Raw genomic sequence first — 23,004 nt, forward strand, 5'->3', positions numbered from 1 at the left:
CGGCCTGAAAATATCTTGCATCAATCTATTGAATTTACCTGGAGCATTAGTCAGACCAAATGACATTACTATAAACTCAAAATGTCCATAACGGGTGTTGAAAGCTGTCTTTGGAATATGTGATTCCTTTATTCTGATTTGATAATAACCAGATATTAGATCTATCTTTGAGAAGACCTTGGAACCATGTAGTCTGTCCAAAAATTCATCGGTTCATGGGATAGGATAGTTGTTCTTAACTGTTACTTGGTTTAGTCCTTGTAGTCAATGTAGAGTCGTAAAGTTGCATCTTTCTTCTTTTGAAGAGAACTGGAGCTCCCTAACTTGATTTACTTGGTTTGTGTCATAATAATCAATATCTAATTCTCCTAAATGATTTTCTCATATTAAACTGATCATTTAATGTGGGGAGGTACCAGGGGAGAAAAAGCTAGAATATTGGTTAAGCTAGCAGACCGGCCACAGTAGGGATCCAAAGGAGGGAAAATAGGGATCAAAAAGGGGGGGCCATCTGCAAAAGAGCCATGTGCAACAATGGGCTAAAAAGACCCTAAGGTTCAACCCATTAAGACTTCCAAAATGCTAAGGTTCCAAAATTCAAAGGTTGTGTCCAAAGGTCAACCCTAGGGAAAATTGGATGCTTAGTGTGTGGGCATCTGGCCTAGGGAGCTGACATGTGTCCCTCATTCCCTTTGTGTAAAGGGAGCCTGTGTGTGTGTGTGGTTTTCTCTCTCATCCCCTACCTTTGGGGCTCGCCCCCTCCCATGTAGGGATGTGCAAAGACTTTCAGGGCACACACAAAGCATCCAATTTTCCCTAGGGTTGACCTTTGGACACAACCTTTGAATTTTGGAACCTTAGCATTTTGGAAGTCTTAATGGGCTGAACCTTAGGGTCTTTTTAGCCCATTGTTGCACATGGCTCTTTTGCAGATGGCCCCCCCTTTGGATCCCTATTTTCCCTCCTTTGGATCCCTACTGTGGCCGGTCTGCTAGCTTAACCAATATTCTAGCTTTTTCTCCCTTGGCACTTCCCCACATTAAATGATCATTTTAATATGAGAAAATCATTTAGGAGAAATAGATATTGATTATTATGACATTACCTCTCTCTTGAAATCATAGTCGTCCTCGACTATGGTGTAGAGAAGATAAAGCATATTCATGAGTCCTTTTCTTAGCGGGTAGAGGATCCCTATGTTACCCTACGACATCATTCCATAATGGATGACTAGTCCATTTGGCGCTTGAGAGCCTGAGGCTGCCGCAAGCATGTCTGCACATTAGTCCTCTCAGTCTTCCATAGTAGAGTGACAAGCTCTACTTGGTGTTTGGGAGACGTCGTCTCCGCAAACTTGATCTAAGCATGCATACTACTTCATTTTTGTGCACAAATAAAGAAAAAGAGAGTCTTATAAGACAAAAATTTTGTTCATTTTTAACATTTTGTACATTTGCTTACTCTTGGGAAGCATTGTAAGCATTGACAAGGTTTAGGTTATCCTTTAATTGTATGCCTTGCATCCATCTAGCATCTTCAAAAGGATAATTCTTAAACTTAATAAGATATCGTCGGATAGTCTTACCGCCTCTTAATACCTTGTCTTCATGTCGGAGAATGGACTCGGGCTGCAGCACCTCCTCTTGGTCCTCGATCTCCGGTGGGTCTTCAATAGTTGCTTCTTGAGGTGGCTCTCCTTTGTAAGGCTTTAATAGGCTCACATGAAAAGCATTGTGTATGAGCCAATGATTGGGCAACTTAAGTTGATAGGCCATCTCATTGATTGGCCTAAGAATCTGGAAGGGACCATAGTACCTTTTTGCTAGTTTAGCATAGTACTTTTGGTGGCCCGTAGGATTCTTGCCCGTCATGTGCCTTAATCGAGCCTTGGGAAACTTTAACAAGACCCAATCGTTTTCTTTAAAGGCTTGGGCTCTTCTGTGCTTGTCAGCAGCAGCCTTTTTCCTTTGCTGTGAGATAGAGATAGCATCCTTAATCTTTTGGAAAGATTCTTGTAGGTCTCGGCTATACTCATCTGCAGCGAAGATCTTCCCATGTACCTTAAGTAGCAAGGGACTTTTTGATCTTCCCTCAATTACCTCGAAAGGTGCTTTTCCTGTGGAAGTATGTATAGTGTTATTGTAAGCATACTCTACTAAGGGTAAGTACTTCTCCCATTGGGATCTTTGATCTACTTCCGTTACATAGGCTTTTAGTAGATCGAGAATGGTTAGGTTAGCTATTTCACTTTGGCCATCAGTTTGTGGATGATAGGCCGAAGAGAAGTTTAGCCTTGTTCCTAAATTCTCAAAGAGACCCTTCCAGAAATTACTGGTCATTCTAGGATCTCTATCCGACACTATGGACATTGGCAAGCCATGGTACTTGAAAATTTGTGAAATGAAGAGGGTTGCCATTTGATGGGCTTTGATAGTCTTTTTGACAGGTATAAAATGAGCTTGTTTACTGAACCTGTCTACTATCGTCCATATCCCCGTATTCCCATGGATAGACTTAGGCAATCCAAAGATAAAATCCATGGATATGCTCTCCCAAGGTGAATTAGGGATTGGCAAGGGTTGAAGCAATCCAAGTTGCTTCCCTCTATCAAATTTTGTCTTTTGACATACCACACATTTGGAAACATACTCTTGTATGTTCACTTTCATGGTAGGCCAATAGAAATATGTTTCAATTCCCTTTAAGGTAGACTGAATCCCTCTATGCCCCGCATATGGGGGAGCATGAGATTCATACATTACTTTCTCACGTAGTGAGTTAGTAACGCATAGTCTATTGCCATAGAGAAGATAACCATCTTGTAAAGTAAATGGTTCTTCTTTCTTCCCTAATGCAAGGGCTGAAATCACATCTCTAAAATCGGGATCAATAGCATACTCATCTATCATTGAAGATAGATCATCGTGAGTTGCTATGGAAACCGCATTCACTCTCGGTCGTCTTGAGAGTGCATCGGCTACTTGATTATGCTTGCCAGCAATGTGAGCAATATGAAAATGAAATTGCGAAAGTAAATTTGCCCACCTTATTTGTTTTTCGGAGAGCTTGGTCTGCGTCATGAAGTACTTAAGACTTTGGTGATCCGTTCGTAGAATGAAAGGAGTCCCCAATAAATAGTGCTTCCATGAGTCTAAGGCATGTAGAACTGCAAGGAGTTCTTTTTCGTATATGCCTAGAGCTTGCTCAACAGGGTCGAGCCTTCGACTCTCATAGCCTATGGCGTGCCCTTCTTGGAGCAAAACAGCCCCAAGGCAATCACCACAAGCATCACATTGGACCTCAAATGGTTTTGAGAGATCCGGTAGTGTAAGCACAGGTTGAGAGATAAGCTTTCCTTTAAGCTTTTCGAAAGCATTGTTCTCCTTAGCAGACCATGTATACCTAACACTTTTCTTTGTTAGGTCATGTAATGGTCCCGCAATTTGTGAGAACTTTTCTATGAAGCGTCTATAGTATGCACACATACCTATAAAGCTTCTTAGTTCATGAAGATTCCTTGGTTTAGGCCATCCTTTTATCACCTCTAACTTAGATGGATCCATTTGGATGCCATCTTGAGAGATAATGTGACCTAAACACTGAATCTCTTGCAAGAAAAATTCACTTTTCTTTCGATTAACATAAAGTTTATTATGTCTTAAAACTTGAAATATTACCTGGAGGTGTTGCTTGTGTTCCTCCAATGAATTAGAGTAGATGATAATATCATCAAAGAACACTCCAGTGAAGGTTCGATGAGGCCTGAACAGCTTCTCCATCAAGCGGTTGAATGTGGCTGGTGCATTGGTCAAGCCAAAAGGCATGACAATGTATTCGTAAAGACCAAATGTAGTACGAAATGCGGTCTTTACAATGTCTTGATCAACTATCCTTATTTGATGATAGCCACTTTTTAGGTCAATCCTACTGAAGTAGGTCGATCCTTGTAGCTTATCAAATAGGTCTTCTACCCGTGGAACGGGAAACCTATTCTTGATAGTGATCCTATTCAGTGCTCTATAGTCGACACACATACGATATGTGCCGTCTTTCTTTTTCACTAATAGCACAGGTGAGCAAAATGGAGATGAGCTAGGCCTAACCATGCCCTTCTCAACTAACTCATGCACTTGCCGCATAATCTCCTCTTGTTGAGCTTGAGAAACTCTATAAGGAGGTTTGTTAGGCGGTGAACTTCCTGGAAGAAGTTCAATTGCATGGTCATCATTACCTCGTTTAGGAGGTAGCTCACAAGGGATGTCGTCAATAAAAACATCTTGAAATCCCTTGAGAAAATTGGATAACTCTAATTCCTTTTGGTTGCTTTTATTTTCTTTTGCTAAAGCATTAGGTTCATTTTGAGAATCTTTAACAAAAATCATGTACACGGAAATAGAGCTCTTTATTGACTTGTTGAAAGCTGGTGTATGTACAATGGGGATGGTGTTACCCATCTCCTTAGCATCTATATACATGTCTTTTTCCCTGAACTTAAAGGAGATTCTCCTTTCAGGAAATTTAACATCGGCAGCCAGGCGGTCAAACCATGGTGCCCCTAGGATTACATCCTCATGCTTGAGAGGAGAGATAAAGAAGTCCTCTTTGTCCACATAGCCTTGGACATGAAGCCTCAATTTCCCGATTAAGGGAGTGACTGAAGCTTCTTGCCCCTTGAAGGCACTGTCTGCGGGTAGGATATCTCCCATCTCGTAGGATTGTATGCCTAGCTTGGTGGCTAACTCCATAGATATGAAATTGTGAGTAGAACCAGGGTCAAAGAGAATAAAAGCATCATGTTCTCTTACCTTTCCCCAAGCATGGCATAGAGGAGATCCTTTGTGGTGAGTTTGGTGAATCTCCTCCTCTTGGATTTCAACCAAAGAAGCTCTAGGAGGATCTTGGCGGTTGTTCTTTTGGGGACAAGCGCGGTACGCATGCCCTTGTTCGCCGCACTTGAAACACCGGTTATCCTTACGATAACGCTCAAGCTCTTCAGGAGAGAGTTTATTCTTTCCTTTGTAAACTCCCTTCTCTTTAGCTTTGTTGGAATTGCCCTTAGGAGACTTTTGGACATTGTCCTTCCCCTTAGGCTCATTGGAACCCTTGTTTTCCGGGGGCTTATTATTTCTTTTACCCCCCGTTTGGAAATTGATTCGAGAGGCCACCATAGTATGGTGTATTACCGCCGATATGGTACGTGGCCTTTGGGAGTTGACATACTCCGCCATTTCTTCGGTTAAGCCCGCACAAAATTGTTGCTTTTGCTCTCCAAAATCCAACTTTTTGAAGACAGTGGCTTTGAGTTGTAGGTCCCAAAACATGTCTACATATTTGTGGATGGATTCATTGGGAGAGAGCTTTAAACTTCTCCATTCGGTGAGTACTTTGTCTTTGGCATCGGTGGCCAAAAACTGCTTCATAATGGAAGATCTTAAAGCCTTCCATGTTCGTGGAGCTTCACCGTTGGCTCGTAGGCTAGACCACCATTGTCTGGCGGACTTTTGAAAGTGCATAGCTACATGGCGTAGCTTAGAGGACTCCGTGAAGCCCTCATCTCCAAACGCCACATCGAATTGCTGGATAAAGGCTAAGACTTTGTCCGTAGCACCGAAGGTGCCATCATAGGTAAGGAAAGAGATGCTCTTCCCTCCCTCTTTGAATTTCTTCAACTTGGACAACCTCTTCCATGCGGCATAGGATTTCCTGTGGCCTCTTATTTTTGATGGTTCAAAAGTTGCACCGTCACTTTCTTCAGAAGGTGAAGAATTTGAAGAAGGTGGAGAAGAGGGTGACCTCTTTCTCGCCTTTTTCTTGTCTTGATCTTTGTCGTCTTCACCATAGATTTCATAAGAGGAAGAGGATGAAGAAGATGGAGAAGAGGGTGTCCTCTTTCTCGCCTTTTTCTTCTCTTGCCTTTTATCATCCCTCTTTGAATTGTGGTGAGGAGAAGAATACGATGGTCTTCTCCGCTTTGGTGGTAATGGAGAGCGTTTAGCCCGCCGTCTTCGTGGAGCCATCTCCGCCGAGGTGGCGGGAGACTCGCTTCTTTCTCGTTCCTTCGGTGGAGGCTCTTGAGTTCTCCTTTGGGAAGGAGATGCATCATCAAGAAATAAATTCTTGAGCCCTTCATATGGATTCTCTTCTTCTTCCCGAATCGGAGAGAGACCTCTTTTGGTAGTCTCACAAGGAGGCTTCCTAGGTGTTCTCTCGTCATGGTGATGAGCTTGGAGAATCCCATGAGCACGGAGCTGCCGTTGCACTTCACTTTGGAGAGATGGATTGCCCATGGCTTGTTGAAGCCTAGAAACAAGATAGTTAACAAGCATTGAAGCATCATTAGTAGCTTGCTCATGAGCAAAATCAAAGTTATCAACATTAATTTCACTCTCTTTACTATTGTCAGCCATTCTAACAACTTTTAGGTGTAAACTTTTTAGGTATACTTTGGCACTTCAAGCCCTAGTTGCTACTCCTCTTTACCCCTTTAGAAAAAGCACTCAAGCTACTGTACCCGCGGCTCGAATACCATAAATTGCAAGGAATAGAAGAGAGGGTCTTTCGACACCAAAACAGCACCGGCTCCTGTCAAGCTTCTAATAGCTCAATAGTGGTTAAGCCGTAGGCAAGCCCCGTAGCACTCCACTATTAAGACCATAGCTCTCGACGGTGATGCCCCGTTAACTGCACAAAGGCAGGCGCACTGCAAGGCTGAAAAATCCCTATTCTACTTATTCACAGGCAATTAATAATAATACCAACCATTTGTAGCTAGCTTGAGGACCTCCCTTCTTGAGCAAGAAAAGAGAAACCTTGAGCTCTGATACCAATGTAACATTTAATGGCCTAGTAACTTATGTGTAGCGGAAATTAGCATGAACATAGTGGGCATTTCATTAGAATAGATTCCTAATGAGAATTACAAGAGTGCTTGGGTGGAGAGAGCAACAAAAAGCATAACACCTAGTTAGATAGCATCGACAATACTTTCAAAAGAGAGAGAAATTAAGCTATTGACAACATTTGAGGACCGGATTTGCATGGAGCCGGTCCCCCCTCCAAAAGGCTTTGTATTATGGTTTCTCCCATCAAGAGAGACATTGTACAATACAATTCTTTGTGTTCCTTCAAGACTAGCTAGTGCAATGAAGATGGAAGCTTCATACACCAAGCAAAACACTTAATCAAACACAACTTGAATTATCCCCGTTCTCAGACCCAAGACCTCACACACCTTCGAAGATGGTGAGAGCTAGCAGGGTATGAGAGTAGATTGAGAGGAAGAAGGAGTATCTTACGAGAAAGATGTACATCTCCTCACATAATCACTCATATTAGCATAGCTTAGCTTAGTAATTAGCTTGGTAGAGGAGATGAGCATGCATTGAAGCTTGGCTCTTGGTTGGATTTGCATCCACATGCCAAGAGAATGTTGATGTAGGCTTCTATCTCACAAGCTTGGAGTAGGTGATGAGCTCTCCATTAAAGCTTGGGAGGAGATAGAGTATTCTTCCTTCACACATGGTCAAGTGTGAGTGTGTGTGTGTCAATGCCAAGCAAAATTCAGCCCCCTCTCTCTCTTGGGCGATCCCTAGCTGCTAATTTGGTCGATCTTTGCCTCATTGGACCTCCCCAAGTCAAGCCAATAGGTATTAAGCAGCATAAGTGATAGCCTTCTGACATGTGTCCCCCTTTCCCCTTTTGTGAGAGCTTTAGGTAATTAAATAATTGAACTAAACTCTCATTGGACCCCTTTGTCTCCTAGCCAATAGAAATCAGGCAAGCCATGGGGCTTCTGAATGCTCATTGGACCCTTTGGGAGACTGCCCAATAGTCTTCTAGGAGACTTAATTCTCATTGGTTTCTTTTATTAAATGTTTTTAAATTAATTAAACTAAATTTACTCTAGCTTAATTCTCATTGGTCCACTTCAAGGGTCTTCCAATAGGAATTGGGCACACCTTGTGGGCATCTGGCCTAGGGAGCTGACATGTGTCCCTCATTCCCTTTGTGTAAAGGGAGCCTGTGTGTGTGTGTGTGGCTTTCTCTCTCATCCCCTACCTTTGGGGCTCCCCCCTCCCATGTAGGGATGTGCAAAGACTTTCAGGGCACACACAAAGCATCCAATTTTCCCTAGGGTTGACCTTTGGACACAACCTTTGAATTTTGGAACCTTAGCATTTTGGAAGTCTTAATGGGCTGAACCTTAGGGTCTTTTTAGCCCATTGTTGCACATGGCTCTTTTGCAGATGGCCCCCCCTTGGATCCCTATTTTCCCTCCTTTGGATCCCTACTGTGGCCGGTCTGCTAGCTTAACCAATATTCTAGCTTTTTCTCCCTTGGCACTTCCCCACATTAAATGATCAGTTTAATATGAGAAAATAATTTAGGAGAATTAGATATTGATTATTATGACAGAGACACACTCCAATATAGAGCTCCCGCAATGTCAATACAAGCCTCGCCTGCTCTAGTATCACACTGCAATCAAACGCACTACTTACAAGACGCATTCATGACGACCATAACCTTGTGCATAATCTTCACCGAATCAGCCCTGAAATTCAGCCCAAAATTACAAAATTCTCAGCCCTCTTGCATGGCCAAAAACAGTCCGTAATTCAGCCCCACACTACCAACCGTAGCGCATAAAGAATCAGCCCAAAACTTCTCCAAGAAGTTATGACTTGTTCGGTCTGAAGATCACCTGCACACACTCCATCATAAAGCATACATCTGTAAGCTAATCACCAAGCCCACATTGTGCAGTATCGATGCATACACACGCACAAATCTCCCACCTGCAGAGAACACCGCACGCAAATGCTGAGTGCAACCCGCAATCTCTACCTAGATCGCATAAATGATACGCATAAAACTCCTGGGAAAATTTCGCCAGAGTTTCGTCAGTAAAACGGCCACAAAACCAGTAACCAAACTGACTGCACGCTCAAAACCATGAGCAACCAAAGCGCATCAAACCGCACTCCAAATGCATGCACCAATCTCCACACTTTGCATACATCATTGCAAACACCTGCAAATCTAGTACACAAATATCTGCTCTACCTGTGACTGCCAAAAAACATGCTCGAGGCATACATTGCCGAGCTCAAAATGCAATCACATTAGTCTCCCTGAGCATCAAACCACATAAGGCATACATCGTATCCTCCCACCTGTGAGGAAACTTGCAGCAAATATCACTCTCACATCTGAGAGCAAACCATGTGTGGAATCCTCGACACACAATAAACAACTACTGCTGCAGAAAATTCAGCTTTCAAAACTTTAAAATTCTGATATGACGAGCGCATTTGGAGCGTGCCAAAACCCCAAGGTAGACTCTTGGATCACATGTATCCGAGTCCGGGTGTGAAAGCTATGCCAAAAAACCTCCGTTTCAACCCAAAAACACAGCATAAACTGTCAAAAGAGGGCTGAAAAATGCAGCTCCTCAACCGTAGCTCGAATGAAGTTTTTGATGGCTCGAATGGCTTCGAAAGGGGAGTAAAACGCTAGGACACCTGGTGGAAACGCTCTCGAAAAGCTGAATTTGCCGATGCCGAAGTCGAAACCCTATTTGCACTCTTGAAAGTGCGCTCGCGCGCGGACGCGATTTCGGGAATGAAACTGGCTCTCCGCTGTCGTCGTGACAGTGCACACACGTGCTCCCTCCGCACCTACGCTCTGATACCAATTGAAGGGGATCGGGGAGCACCACAGACGGAGAGTGAGAGAGAGAGAAGGAGACACACACACGATGTGGGTGGGGAGACTCCAAAGAGTGAGCTGTCCCCTATACACTTATGCTATGTATAAGGTATACAAGTCAATGGGCGCCCAGACTCTGGGCAGCCGGGCAAGGCACAGGCGCCTATACCCCAACAATTCCAACAATTGGTATCGGTGTAGGTTGCATCCTCCCGGGCTTAGTCGCCAGCACCTCCAGCACACGCCTGCTCATTTACTCCAGTTTTTTGTTTGGCGGGCATTTTCAGGTCGACAAAACTTTTGGGAAAACTCGTAGAGCTTAGTCTACTCAATTTTTTTATTCGGGCTCATTTCGGCCTCCGTTTCTACTACAGGCAGTACTGCACAGGCTATTTTGTCATTTTGTGCAAAATTTTTGTCAGTGTCATTTTTTGCATAACAGGTGCCTTACAGTCTTCTACGGTTTGTGCTATATAGCACGTGTTGTTTCCGCTTCATTTCTCCTCTTTTTGGGCAGTTTTCACATCAGGTACAGCATTTACCATGCCTAACAACAACACAGATGTGTTCAAGATGTTTGCTGTTGAGGACAGATTGGATGTGGACAATTACCCTATGTGGCTTACATGATGCAACATGTTCTTGTGTCAAAGGGCGTTTGGAATATTGTGCAAGGCATTGATGTACGTCCTGGTTCTGAGGATGTAGACGGTGTTGAGGATGTGGCAGGTCTTGCTGCAAGGATTGCTACTATTAGAGTTGTTTTGCCTACGGCAGAACAATCTCGTTGGGATGTAAAGGATGCACATGCTCATGCATTGATTGCATTGTCTGTGAAGCGCACCATTGTTCCTCACATTCGTTTAGAAAAATCTGCAAAACAGGCTTGGGATATTTTGGCTGGTCTTTATGCAAGTAGCAATGAAGCTAAAATTTCTTTACTGCGTAAAGAACTGGAGTTGAAGATTATGCATGAGGAAGATGATATGGACACTTTCCTTGCTAGTATCAAGGATATCAGCGAGCAACTTATTTTTGCAAGTGAAGTCATTTCAGACAGTTCCCTTGTGCAGACTGTTCTTGATGCCTTACCAGATTCTTACCAGACTTTTGCTAGTACTTGGAGACTTATGACCCAAGGAAATCCTGAAGTTTTCAAGTTTGATGCATTATGCACATTGCTGTTGTAAGAGTCACTTTCCAGAAAAATAGGACTAAGCAACGTGCAATTGCTTCTCAAAGAAAGGGTGGTAACAGCAATGCAGTCACTTCTTATGGTTCTACTACGAGTGGAAAAAATTATGTTCCTAATGCTTCTACTAGCAGCAATTCGTCTGGAAATTTTGGTGATAAGGGCAAAAAGAAGATACGTTGCCATTATTGTAAAGCAAATGATCACTTGATTAAGCAGTGTCCTAAGTTGAAAGCCAAAGAGGCTAAAAAGAAAGAGGGTGATTCCACTACAAATGCTAGTTCCACTACAAATGCAGCCATTGTTGAGTCTTCTGTGAAAGGAGATTGTGATGTTGATGTTGATGCAGAATGGGCTTTTAGTGCAGAGTGCACTTACAATCCTGTTGGCCATGATGCATGCATGTCAGTTGTTGCAGATTCACATTTGTAGTATTTCAACAATGGTGCTACAAAGCACATTACCTCACATTGTGAATTGTTCACCTCTCTCAAGTTTGTCCCTCATGGGAATTCAATCACTTGTGCCAACAATGCCTCTTATCCAGTTCAGGGAGTTGGAAAGATTGTGCTTACTATTGCAAATGACAGTTCTTTCACACTTGTTGATGCACTTTATGTACCTAGAGTCAAGAAGAATATTTTGTCTGTATCTGCACTTGCTAGACTTGGACTTGAAGCCAAATTTGTCGATGATAGATGTACAGTTCATGATCTTAGCTTTGGTGATGAAATTGTTGCATCTAGGCTTTTGTGTCGTGGGCTGTATAAGCTCACTTTGTATGACAAGTGTGGACAAAATTTTGCAAATGCAGTTGCTAATTCAAGGGTTTTTTCAGATGCAAAACTTTTGCATGCACGTTTTGCTCATCTGAATTTTGTCAATTTGTTGCGTTTGCAGAATCTGATATGGTTACTTCTTTGCCGCCTCTTGAAGCACCTGTCAAACATGTTTGTGAAGGCTATATTTCGGGTAAGATGTAGCATTTGAAGTTTCCAAAGGATGGTTCAATTAGGGCCACATGCAGGTTGCAGCTTGTGCATAGTGATGTTTGTGGGCCCATGCAAACTCCGTCCTTGGGCAATTACCTTTACTTTGTGACTTTCATCGATGATTACTCCAGGCATGCATGGGTATTTCCGCTTAAAGGGAAGTCCGAAGTTTTTTTTATGTGCTTCAAATAATTTATGGCTATGGCTGAAAATGTCTTGAAATGTAATATGGGCACCCTCCAGTCCGATCGAGGGGGCGAGTATATGTCTCATGAATTTATTGCATTTCTGGCTATTCATGGGATAAAACACCAACGTATAGTGCCTTATACACCTCAGCAAAATGGTGTTGCTGAGAGGAAAAATAGGTCACTTATGCAAAAGGCACGATGTATGGTCAAAAGTCAAGCTTTGCCGCATTCTTTTTGCCTTGAAGCCATCATGTGTGGCACTTATGTACTAAACAGGTATCCTACAAAATCTCTGCAGTCTATAACTCCATATGAAGCATGGCATGATAGAAAGCTTTTTATTGAGCACATGCGTGTTTTTGGTTGTTTGGCATATGCTTTCGTGCCACAAACACAGCGTAGAAAATTGGATGATAAGGATGTTAAATGTATTTTTGTTGGTTATAGTGCTAAAAGCAAAGGTTGCAAGTTGTATCATCCGCAAACAAAGTGTATTCTGGTTTCACGGGATGTAGTGTTTGAGGAAGATTTTGTTTAGCCCTTGTTTTCATGTACTAGAGACATTAATGTAAGCTCACAGGACATTTATGAAACTTTGTTGCCTCTTTTCAGTGGTGGAAATACGAATGTAAATTCCAATGAGGCAAATGTATAGCCTATGGGGGTTTCCGAAAATGTTACAGATCAGCCTATTACTGATGCAGATGTACATTATGTACATGATGAGGAAAGGGCTGAAAATGAGCAAGCTAGAGGTATGCCAATGTGCGCTCCTTGCTGCACTGTCGAAGCAAGGGACTTGCCGATACACAGTGTGCGAGCCACAAATGGCTCCAAGCACACAACAAGACTAATCTAGCAAGCTCAAGAGAGCAAATGGTGTGTCACTCACCGCTCTACGCTCGCCTTCGTGGTGGATTCCTCGCTGCGATGAAGAAGAAGCTGCAATCGTGCCGCGCTCAACCTCTTCGCCGCCGTCGTGCCTTCGTAATGCTCGATCGCACACACACTCTCCCTCTCTCACTCTCTCTCACATACACACACACAAAAGGAGGTGGTGAAGAAGAAGATGGAGATGGAGATGGAGCAAGAGCACTCTTCTATTGCACAAATGAGAGAATAAGTGAATATTAGGTTTAGTTGGCTTTTATATGAGCTCACCCCATTCACACTTGGGCGCCCATGCTTAGCCAACTAATCCCTTGAATGTCCCAGTTAGAGTGCGCCTCTCATCGACGATCACTCTTACCCTTTTCCTATTGGACCGACAAGCCCAGTACCTGACTCTGCCAAATAAATAATACAATGTCCACCGTAGGTTACAACGTCCGTCTCGTAGGTGATAGGGTGTCCGTGAGCCGTGAGGGTTAACATGCCCCCCTTCCTGATGTAGATTCCATCCTCGAAAGCTATTGAGTTGAAGCTCGTTCGTCGAGGTGGAAGAGCATTTGAGATGAATGTCCTTAGCCTTCTTCAGCCACTGCAAAATCAAACAACATTGGCACAGTAATTGCATTCTCATCAGTGATTAAAAAGCATATGCAGTTTTAGGTAGACAAATTGATTGGTAAAAGAATTTCAAACAATTTGTCAGCAATGAACATTAAATTGCAATGTAATCAAATGCATAAGCAGATGTAAAGGTAAAAAATTAAACAAGTCTGGGGTCGCTAATTTGACGGTCGGAAGGCACTAGAGATAGAATATTAATACCATGGGTAAGCTTCTTAATTTTCTGTGGTCAATTAAGTTGTTTAATCGCGAGAGCCAAGTATTCATATTCGAGGGCTGACTAGAGGCTATATCTAGAAGACCTTGTAGTTAAGCTACCATAAAAGGAATTTCTCATGAAATCATCGCCTGGCTGATTACTTTTTCTTTGACCCCCCAAAGTCTTTTCACAGTGATTCAATTTGATGTGTGTGCTTATTTTGTATGCCTTGGGTTTTTTGCTTTTCAAGGAAAAGCGCCCACACTGGGAACCTCTAGGGCTCTAGTACCATAGGCAATACATGTGAGTGAAGTACCAAATCAAGCTGAGATTTCTCTTCTAGCTTAAGATTTTACAGTGTGGCACTTTGATTTTTTGTTTGTTCATTTTCAGCATTTTAATTTTGTAACTTTGGGGGGTCCTATAACACTGATACACCTCCCCAGGCTCATCACACTAGTAAACTCCCTTTATAATACTTAAGCTAAAGGTCAATAGGGTCAAGCCCACTAGAAAGCCCTAGTACATTTCACACAATGCTCCTAAATCGGATTAAGAACCTAAGTAACCATTAATTATTAGCAAGGCATTTCCCATGGTATTAAGAGAAGATCTCTAACACCTAACTTGGTCAAACTAGCTTAGTCGGACTGCTTGATTTTTAAACCTAGACAAGTGATTATGACAAAAAAAATTACATTGAATTAAATGTTTGATACTAAGCAAATGCGATGACTATTAGGCTACCAATCACAATTAAAGCAGACAATCATAGATGCAAAAAAGATAAGGGGCAATGCTAATGGACAAGAAACACCTGTTTGTGTCGATGGTCGCGCTTGATTTGAAGAGTGAGTCAAGATAAAGATTCCATGAAGGTCCAAATCCTATCAATAGCAACACGCTCCTGTACACACTAGGAAACAAAAGGAATACCTCCAGGAGGCACATTAGTGGGAAAAGGTACCAACACTTATTGAACACAACAAAAAACATAAAGAACCCTAACCTAATTATTTGCACTCCCCCTAGAGAGTCAAGGGAATAGGATATTGTAGAGGTTGGGGGGAAACCCTAAGGCTAAACCCCTATCCTCGTCGTCAAGATAAACAAAGTCATCATCCATGAGACCATATGTGCCATCCGTGTAGTCCAGTAAATTTTCTTCTTCATCATATGTGCCCATGTTTACTAAGAAGGTCACTAGACGCCTATAGTCATCTTGGTCAAAAGGGTAGGCTTGTGCAATGGGAGAAAGGCTCTCTACTAAGTATGGATCAGACGTGGTCAAGAGACGTATCAGCCATTCTAACTCCTCAAAATTCCTCTCACATGCTAGCGTACCTATCAAATCCCATTCACATGCAAGCACTGGAAAGACCATGTGAAATATTTGTGAAAAGTAACGAGGGTACCTCTCACCCAAGACAGGAGTGGATGACCCTAGCATACTAGCCATATCTGTACACGCAAATAGATGATGGTTAGAGTGCAAATATTACAAGGGTCGTGTTCTTGTGCATAATTTGTTTTTATGATTTTGTGTTATGGCTCTTGCTCTTTTACTTTTTTATCTTGTTTTTGTGAGTATAAGGCTTTATATATACATTCCCTAAGATTGGAGATTAAGAGGTCAGGGACAAAGGTTGAGAGGGAAGCAAGTGAATAATGGATGTCAACAAACACTCCCCCCTTCCTTGGGTAGATCATACCGTTTGAAATGATGTCATCACCCTTTGAAACCAATTGTTCCAAGTTGTTATAGGTGAAGATTTTTGCCAGTAGTTTTCTATTACCTTAGGTGCCTCGTCGAGTTGAAAGGGTGGTAAGGTACTCTCCCAGGATCGAACTTGAAGTGGTTCATTAGGTGATTCTTGAACACTGGAAGGTGTGGATTCCTTTGTAGCTTCATGGAGGTCCACTATTGTAGGTGGAGGCTGTGTAGAAGCTCTTACCTCTATGGATGTATTACATGATGAGCTAGAAGCTTCATGGAACTCCCCCCTTCCTGAGCTAGGTGGAATAAATTGGTTTTGCCTTGGAGCCCAAACTAGCTCTGGACTAGGTGTGTAGCATTCTGTGATCTTTCCCTTCCCACGGTCTGCCATTGGCTTTAGCGTTACATTGTTTGACTCATATGGGTTTGTTGTCGATAGGGAAGGACACATTTTACATTTACGTACCCAGATTTGCTCATTTCCATCATAGTAGCCTTGGGCTTCTAATAGTCGTTTTGGAATCCATCGTGATTTGGTCTTGACTCTCCTAGAGCGAGCTCTTGGTTTTCCAGGGGGAATTTTTCTTGGAATGGATGGGAGGGTTGAGGTAGTTGGAAGTAAGGCCTTGGGGACCCATTGATATGTACTCTTAGGTCGTGCAGGTTGAGTACTTGCAATATTACTGCTTGCTGCAACTACAAGTGTTGAAGTGCTAGGTTCATGGGTAGTCGGCAAAGACGAGTTAACCACCTTGGCTTGTGAATGTTGGCTATCCTTCAACTTTGCTAGAGTTTGCAACGTAGGTGACTTTGCTTGAATGATAGGGGTAAGAGTCGGTGGTCGCATCGTGACACTACCAGTATCCCAATCAATAGTGCATTTGGTTGCCAACATCCACGTGCGTCCCAGGTTTACGTTGCCTTCCATAGCTCCCGCGGGCATGACTAGAAACCTCTGCACTATGCTTCCATTGTCATAGACAACAGGGGTCTGAAGGACTCCAAGAATAGCAGTTTTCTTTTTATTAATGCCTTTGACTTGCATCGTACTCGGGGATAGGGTCGGTTTCCCTAATTGACACCAAACTCCATAGGATAACAAATTGTGTTTAGCTCCCGTATCTAATAAGGCATTGTATAGTACTTTCCCATAGGGGCTATTTAGCTCAATTGGGTATCGTAGCGGTGGCTCAGATTCTAATGAGTCATCATCTGTGTCCTCGAAAAATGCTTGCGTGATTCCCAGATTAGCCTCTCGTTGGCGTCTAAGACGTTGTTGTCGTTCTCGAGCCTCAACTCTTGCTTGGATTTTTTTAAGCTCTGCTTGTTCCTTGGCAGCCTTCTTTTGATGGATGGCTTGCAACTCTTCCTGGCTTAGAGGATCATAATATCTTTTGAATTTACTCCCATTAAGGAATCCAATGGTTTCAACTCCATCTAGAGTCTCCACACGAATGGTACCTTGCGGGGTAATTTCACACACTCGATATGGTCCCTTACCAGCATATTTCAATTTCTTCTTTTCATTACGTACCCCGTACATAAGAACTTTATCACCAACCTTGATGTCTTTATCCTTTAAATGGCTATCAAACCACTTCTTTCTCCTATCCTTCTCCACTAGAGCATTTTGCACAGCTAATTGCCTCTCTTCATCTAGCCTTTCCAGGATATATAATCGCTCCACTAAGGGGTTACCATCCCAACCTTCTTGAGAAGCTACTCGAAGACTAGGAATGACAAACTCCCATGGCATAACTGCTTCTTGGCCATACACCATCTTAAACGGTGTGCAATTAATAGCAACTTTATACGCAGTACGATAAGCCCATAAAGCTGATGTAAGCTTTGGTCCCAATCAGTGCGATTAGCCTCAACTGTCTTTGTCAAAATGGAGATGAGAGTCTTGTTGGTACTCTCAACTTGGCCATTTGCTTGGGGATAATAGGGTGTAGACTTGTGGTGAGATATCATGAAGTTTGATGTGAGTTCTTTTATTACTTCATTTATAAAATGAGTTCCATTGTCACTCACAAGTTCAAAGGGACATACAAAACGTGTGATAATGTTCTCAAAGAGGAACTTAGCTGTTGTTTTTGCATCCGCCTTCCGTGTTGCTTTTGCTTCAGTCCATTTGGTTACATAGTCGGTAGCCACAATGATATATCGTGATTGCGTGTTACGTGCAGCCGGACTAATCTGTCCTACAAAGTCTAAGCCCCACTTTTCAAATGGTTGGGTTACCTTGATGGGATGTAGAGGCATCCTATCACTTCTTTGTGGCTTCTTGAAGCATTGGCATTCATCACATCCCTTTTCAAAAAGTGATGCATCCTTAAACAGAGTGGGCCACCAATAGCCTGACTGTAAGATCTTTCGGGCAGTCAACTTTCCTGAAAAGTGACCACCAGTTACGCCCATGTGTGCCTCTTGTAGAATATATAAATACTCATCCTCGCGGGCACAGCGTCTAAGAACATCATCTTTTCCTCTCTTATAGAGAGTTCCCGCCAGTAGGTAATAGGGTTCGCATTCCTTGATTAATTTTCGAGCTATATCTTTTCGCAGCTCTTTGGGTGGAAAACCGTTAACTAAGAAGTTAACAATCTTTTCACTCCATTCAGGCATTGTCTCAACAATGAACAAAGGAGTATCAGGCAATTCATCGTCAACCCCCGTAGGAGCTTCGCCATTAGGGCTACGAGATAAATGATCCACCATGACATGTTTCCTCCCAGGCCTCACAACAACGGTGAAGTCAAACTCAAGAAGAATTAACAACCATCGTGTAATTCGACCTGTGGAACACATCTTGTTTACCAAATATAGCAATGCTTGATGATCAACATAAAACACAAACTTGGTAGCAAGAAGGTAATAGAGAAATTTCTTTACTACGTAAATCATAGCTAGACCTTCGCGCTCTGTAGTAGTGTAGTTCATCTTGGCATCATTTAATTGGCGACTTGCAAAGCTAATAGGGTAGTCCAATTTATGTTCTCCTGGTTTAGTTAGAACACACCCAATAGCAAAGTTTGATGCATCAATATGCACATGAAAAGGTACATTCCAATCAGGTGTTCGCAAGATTGGAGCACTTGTTAGGGCCTTCTTTAATAACTCATAAGATTGATGACATTCTTCCGTCCAGTGAAACTCGATAAGAAGCTTGTACAATGGACGCGCTATCTCGGCAAAGTTTAAAATAAACCTTTGATAATAACCAACATCGCCCATAAATCTTTGAACTCCTTTACAGTTAGTAGGTGGTGGCAAATCGTCAATGGCTTTAATCTTACTCTCATCTGTGGATATCCCGTTCTTGGACACTATATGCCCTAGAATGACTCCATGCTTAACCCAAAATTGGCATTTGACAGGGTTCAATGAGATGCGATAAAATATGCACCTTTCAAATATTTCTCATAGATATAACAAATGCTTCTCCCAAGAAGAATAAACACAAAGGTCGTCTAGGAAAGCTTCACAAAACTCCCTTAGAAATTCTTTAAACGCAGTGTTTATTAATCGTTGGAATGTAGCAGGGGCATTTGTTAAGCCAAAAGCCATAACACGAAATGCAAACACTCCAAACTCTGTGATAAAAGCAGTTTTAGCTTGGTCCTCTAATGCAATTGTGATTTGATTGTAACCAGAGTACCCATCTAAAAAGCTATAAGCTTCCTTGCCCGCAACTCTTTCAAGAACATGTTCTGAATATGGCAAGGGATAATGATCTCTCCTAGTAGCTGCATTAACTTTCTTGAGGTCCACGCACACTCTTAGTTTCCCATTCTTTTTTGGCACAATGACTATTGGAGAAACCCATTCTGAGTGCTCAATAGGGTATATGAATCCACATTGGATAAGTTTTTCAATCTCCTCTTGTACAATTTTGGCGTACTTAGGATTCATTGGATAGGGTCGTTGCTGGACGGGTTTAGCAATGTTGATCATGGGAATTGTATGTTGCACCACAGAAGGTGGAACGCCCTTCATGTCATGATATGTCCAAGCAAAGATATCCTTGTATTCCTTGAGGAGCTCATTAAGTACAGCCTCTTCAGTTTCGGTAAGGTCTTGAGCAATAAAGACCGGTTTACACTCCTCACCTGGTTCTGCTAATTCTATCTCTTTAACTACCGTTGGACCATCATAGACTCCCCTGCTTCCATTGGTAGGTATTCGTTGGGCTTTGGCATACACAACCTTTCGCTCCCCCGTGGTATAATATTTAAAATGTTCAGGATCCGTATGTAAGTCAGCAGGCTCTTGTCCTGACAGAGACCTTTCTTTTAGTTCTGCCTCCTTTTGTTGTTGAGCTAACTCTCGGTTTTGACGTCTTCTTATAGTTCAACTCAATTTCGGCTCTGTAACCTCCAATTGAGCGAGGTCAATGGGTCGCGGGCTGCACCACATGACACTCTGGAGATGTTCACCCCAATTGTCTACTAGCTTTCGATGAGCATCACATGCCCCTAGATAGCTAATCCATTCTGCAGTAGATCTTTCCTTGTTTAACCTAGCTCTCACATTTGCTCGATATCGTCGTCTCTTATATGACCTATGTTTCTTGTTAAGGTTTTGATTTTGGTAAATATTTGAACTCGACTCGCCTAATAGGTCTTCGCTTGTATCTTCTTCACTCTCATATAAATTACCATAGACGGTTGTACTAGGCCTTGAGTATTTATTTTCTATACTTGGTTCACTCGATGTTTCCTCAGGTTTTGAATCCATTTCTTCCTGAGATTCCGTTTCCGATGTGTATTGGCCTGAAGCCTTTGAGGAATCATCAGTTTCACTCTTAGGTAGGTGTGCCTCTTTCTTATCATCGGATGTTACATGCGCTACACCTAACATGTTTACTGGTGCAATATGTGGTATCTCTTCCCCATCTGGTGTTACCCAAGTTGTTCCTCTAGCTCCCCATGTATCTATAGTTGTTGCTAGGTGCACCCAATCGACATTGTTTGACTCAGCCATTCCGGGTAGGATATCCATATAAGGAGAGTTCTCCCCAATATCCGTGTCTTCGTTACATGTGTAACAATACTGTAATGGAGCTGAGTGAATTGTTGTGTTTGATCGATTATCAATGATAAATTTATTTCCTAGAGGATGCGTTCGACCATTTAAAAGATCAACTCGAATGACAGAGTCTTGGAACTGTAAGTAGACGTGGTTTTTGGACCAGTCATGCACCATTTTTGCTTCCCTCATGAATGGACGCCCTAAGATCATCTCAAATGACATAGGATGCTTGGAAAAATCCATAACAATGAAAGTCTGCCTTACCTTGTGTCCCAAGACCTTGATTCTAAGATCCTTTAGCATTCCAATAGGCGTAACAATAGATCCATTAGCCATTTTTACCACTACGCTTGTGGCTTCAAGGCGAGGTCTCCCCATAGACTCCCAACAACTCTTTGTCACCATGCTGACTCCCGCACCACCGTCAAGGACCCCCTTTACAGTTAATCCTTTAGTAGTGATTGGTAGAGTAGCATTAGATTCATCACCTTCAAAGTATTGCCCCAACTTGTTAACGGGTATTTCAATTACAGATTCATGTCCCGCTAGGTCAGATGGTGGTGCTAAATGTTCCTCATCATTCATCACCGAGTCAGGTTTGTTCATATGGGCAAACTGTGGGAATCCGGCCTGGAATTCTCCATTGAGAAGCGCTCGCAGTGCTAGGAATAATTCTGGATCTCCGTATAACTTAGATATGATAGTCGCACGTGTTTCTGAGGACATGAAATCCATCAGCTTGGCAACATTTAATGGCATCCTGTGGGACGTAGGACCCTGACAAGAGACTGGTGAAGATGGAATCTCCACTTCCTCAAGGGGGTCGGGCATTCCCTCATTGAACATTCTCTCTAGTAGGAAAGGTGTGTGTCCACTTTCAGATGTCCTACCCTCCCTCTCTTCCCGAATAATATTGGGTATAGCTAACGGCCTGTAGTTCTTGTGAGGTTGAACTTGTGTGGGAAACACTTTGTCAGACATCTGGATATGTTTGGGTTCAGGTTCTAATTTTCGTTGAGTTTCTTCCACCAAACCCCTCAGTTGTTGGACTCGTTCAATTTCCACTATTGGGTTCGGATAGGTTCCAATCTTTCTCTTGCAATCCTCATTTTTTGTCTCTCGTGGCTTATCTTGGGGGTTCACAACTGGGTGGTTTAACTTTGAATACTCTTTTGGTGTTCGTCGTAATTCCCTCTCGTGATCCTCCTCACTGGCCTTGTCCTTTGTAGTAACAATTTTGGTCTCCGTGGTCTCTATCGAATCTGAGTCATCCTCAGGGTCATTCATATACACAGGATCCTCTCCTGTCCCTATGTTAGTCTTTGAACTAGGTTTTGAGCTAGAAGCATTAAGGGATTTCTTTCTTCGTGTTTTCTTCTTTCTCGCTCGGCCAATGGATGCAGCATCTCTCTCTTCGAGGATGTAATTTTTCTTTTGGAGCATCGACCGTGTGAGTGCATTCACTGGTGCTATGTTTATAGTTGGTGGTGTCCCATCAACAATCTCTATTATGTTCAATGGTGTGATTTTCGGTGCGTTTGGATTGTTAGGACACTGTGCGATCAAATGATCTATGCCACAACGATTACAAGTGAGTATTGGCATTGCCAATGCACTCCCTTGACTTGTTTGCATTAGTGCGGCATTCTTTTGCATTCTAATGGGGCACTCAGCTACTCGATGTGGTCCACCACATTTGTAGCACTGAAGAGGTGGTCTCCGGGCAAAACTATTAATGTTTTGGCCTCTTGCTGCTAACGCAGTAGCTTGATATACCGGTTTGATTTGTCCCCAATGGTCTTCCATATAGTACATGGGACACTCCTCAAGTATGTCGACTCCATAGGTGATACTAGAGTCTATGTCCTCTTCGCAATCTACATAAGTACTAGATGACTCGCAACCTATTTGGTTCATAGGTGTAACTCTTGGATGAGGGGGTTGCGGTCCTAGCACTGGAGGTGGCAACGGTGTGGTTTGGACCACATTTTGGGTTCTAGGGACCATGTGCTGTAATGGCAACTGTTGCTCCATGGGTGGGGTAGGCATCAATGCAGGAACTCGAGGTGAGTCTACCCAAGCTATAGGCGGTCTATTTTCCATGATGCGTTTAAGCATTAGGCAATCCTTCGCTTGATGGCCATACCTACCACACGCGTTACAAGTCCCGTTAAACTTTACTCTGAAAGTAGGGCATTCATTCGTAGTATGTGGGCCCAAGAAAATTGAGCACCATTGTTGCTCCCTTCTTGGATACATATGAGTGTTTTGTGGAGCACGATTACCCCTAAGGCTTTCTTGGATGGCCTTGGTGAGATCTACCAAAGTCATCTCAGATATCGTTTGCTCTTTCACGATTTGCTTTATCTTCATTGGCTCATGCCCTGACGCTTGCGAGCTACTAGACTTCGGCTCGGCAGAAACTCTTTCTCCTGCAATCATTAAATTATCCTCCA

General features: G+C 42.7%; 1 pseudogene; it reads right to left on the reverse strand.

Moving 5' to 3' along the window:
- LOC147462112 (putative galactinol--sucrose galactosyltransferase 2) overlaps window positions 1-23,004 on the reverse strand; it is a 36,093-nt pseudogene that overhangs the window by 6,362 nt on the left and 6,727 nt on the right.

Source organism: Adiantum capillus-veneris, chromosome 3 (assembly GCF_014529385.1).
Source record: "Adiantum capillus-veneris isolate H3 chromosome 3, ASM1452938v2, whole genome shotgun sequence".
Classification (NCBI taxonomy): Eukaryota; Viridiplantae; Streptophyta; class Polypodiopsida; order Polypodiales; family Pteridaceae; genus Adiantum; species Adiantum capillus-veneris.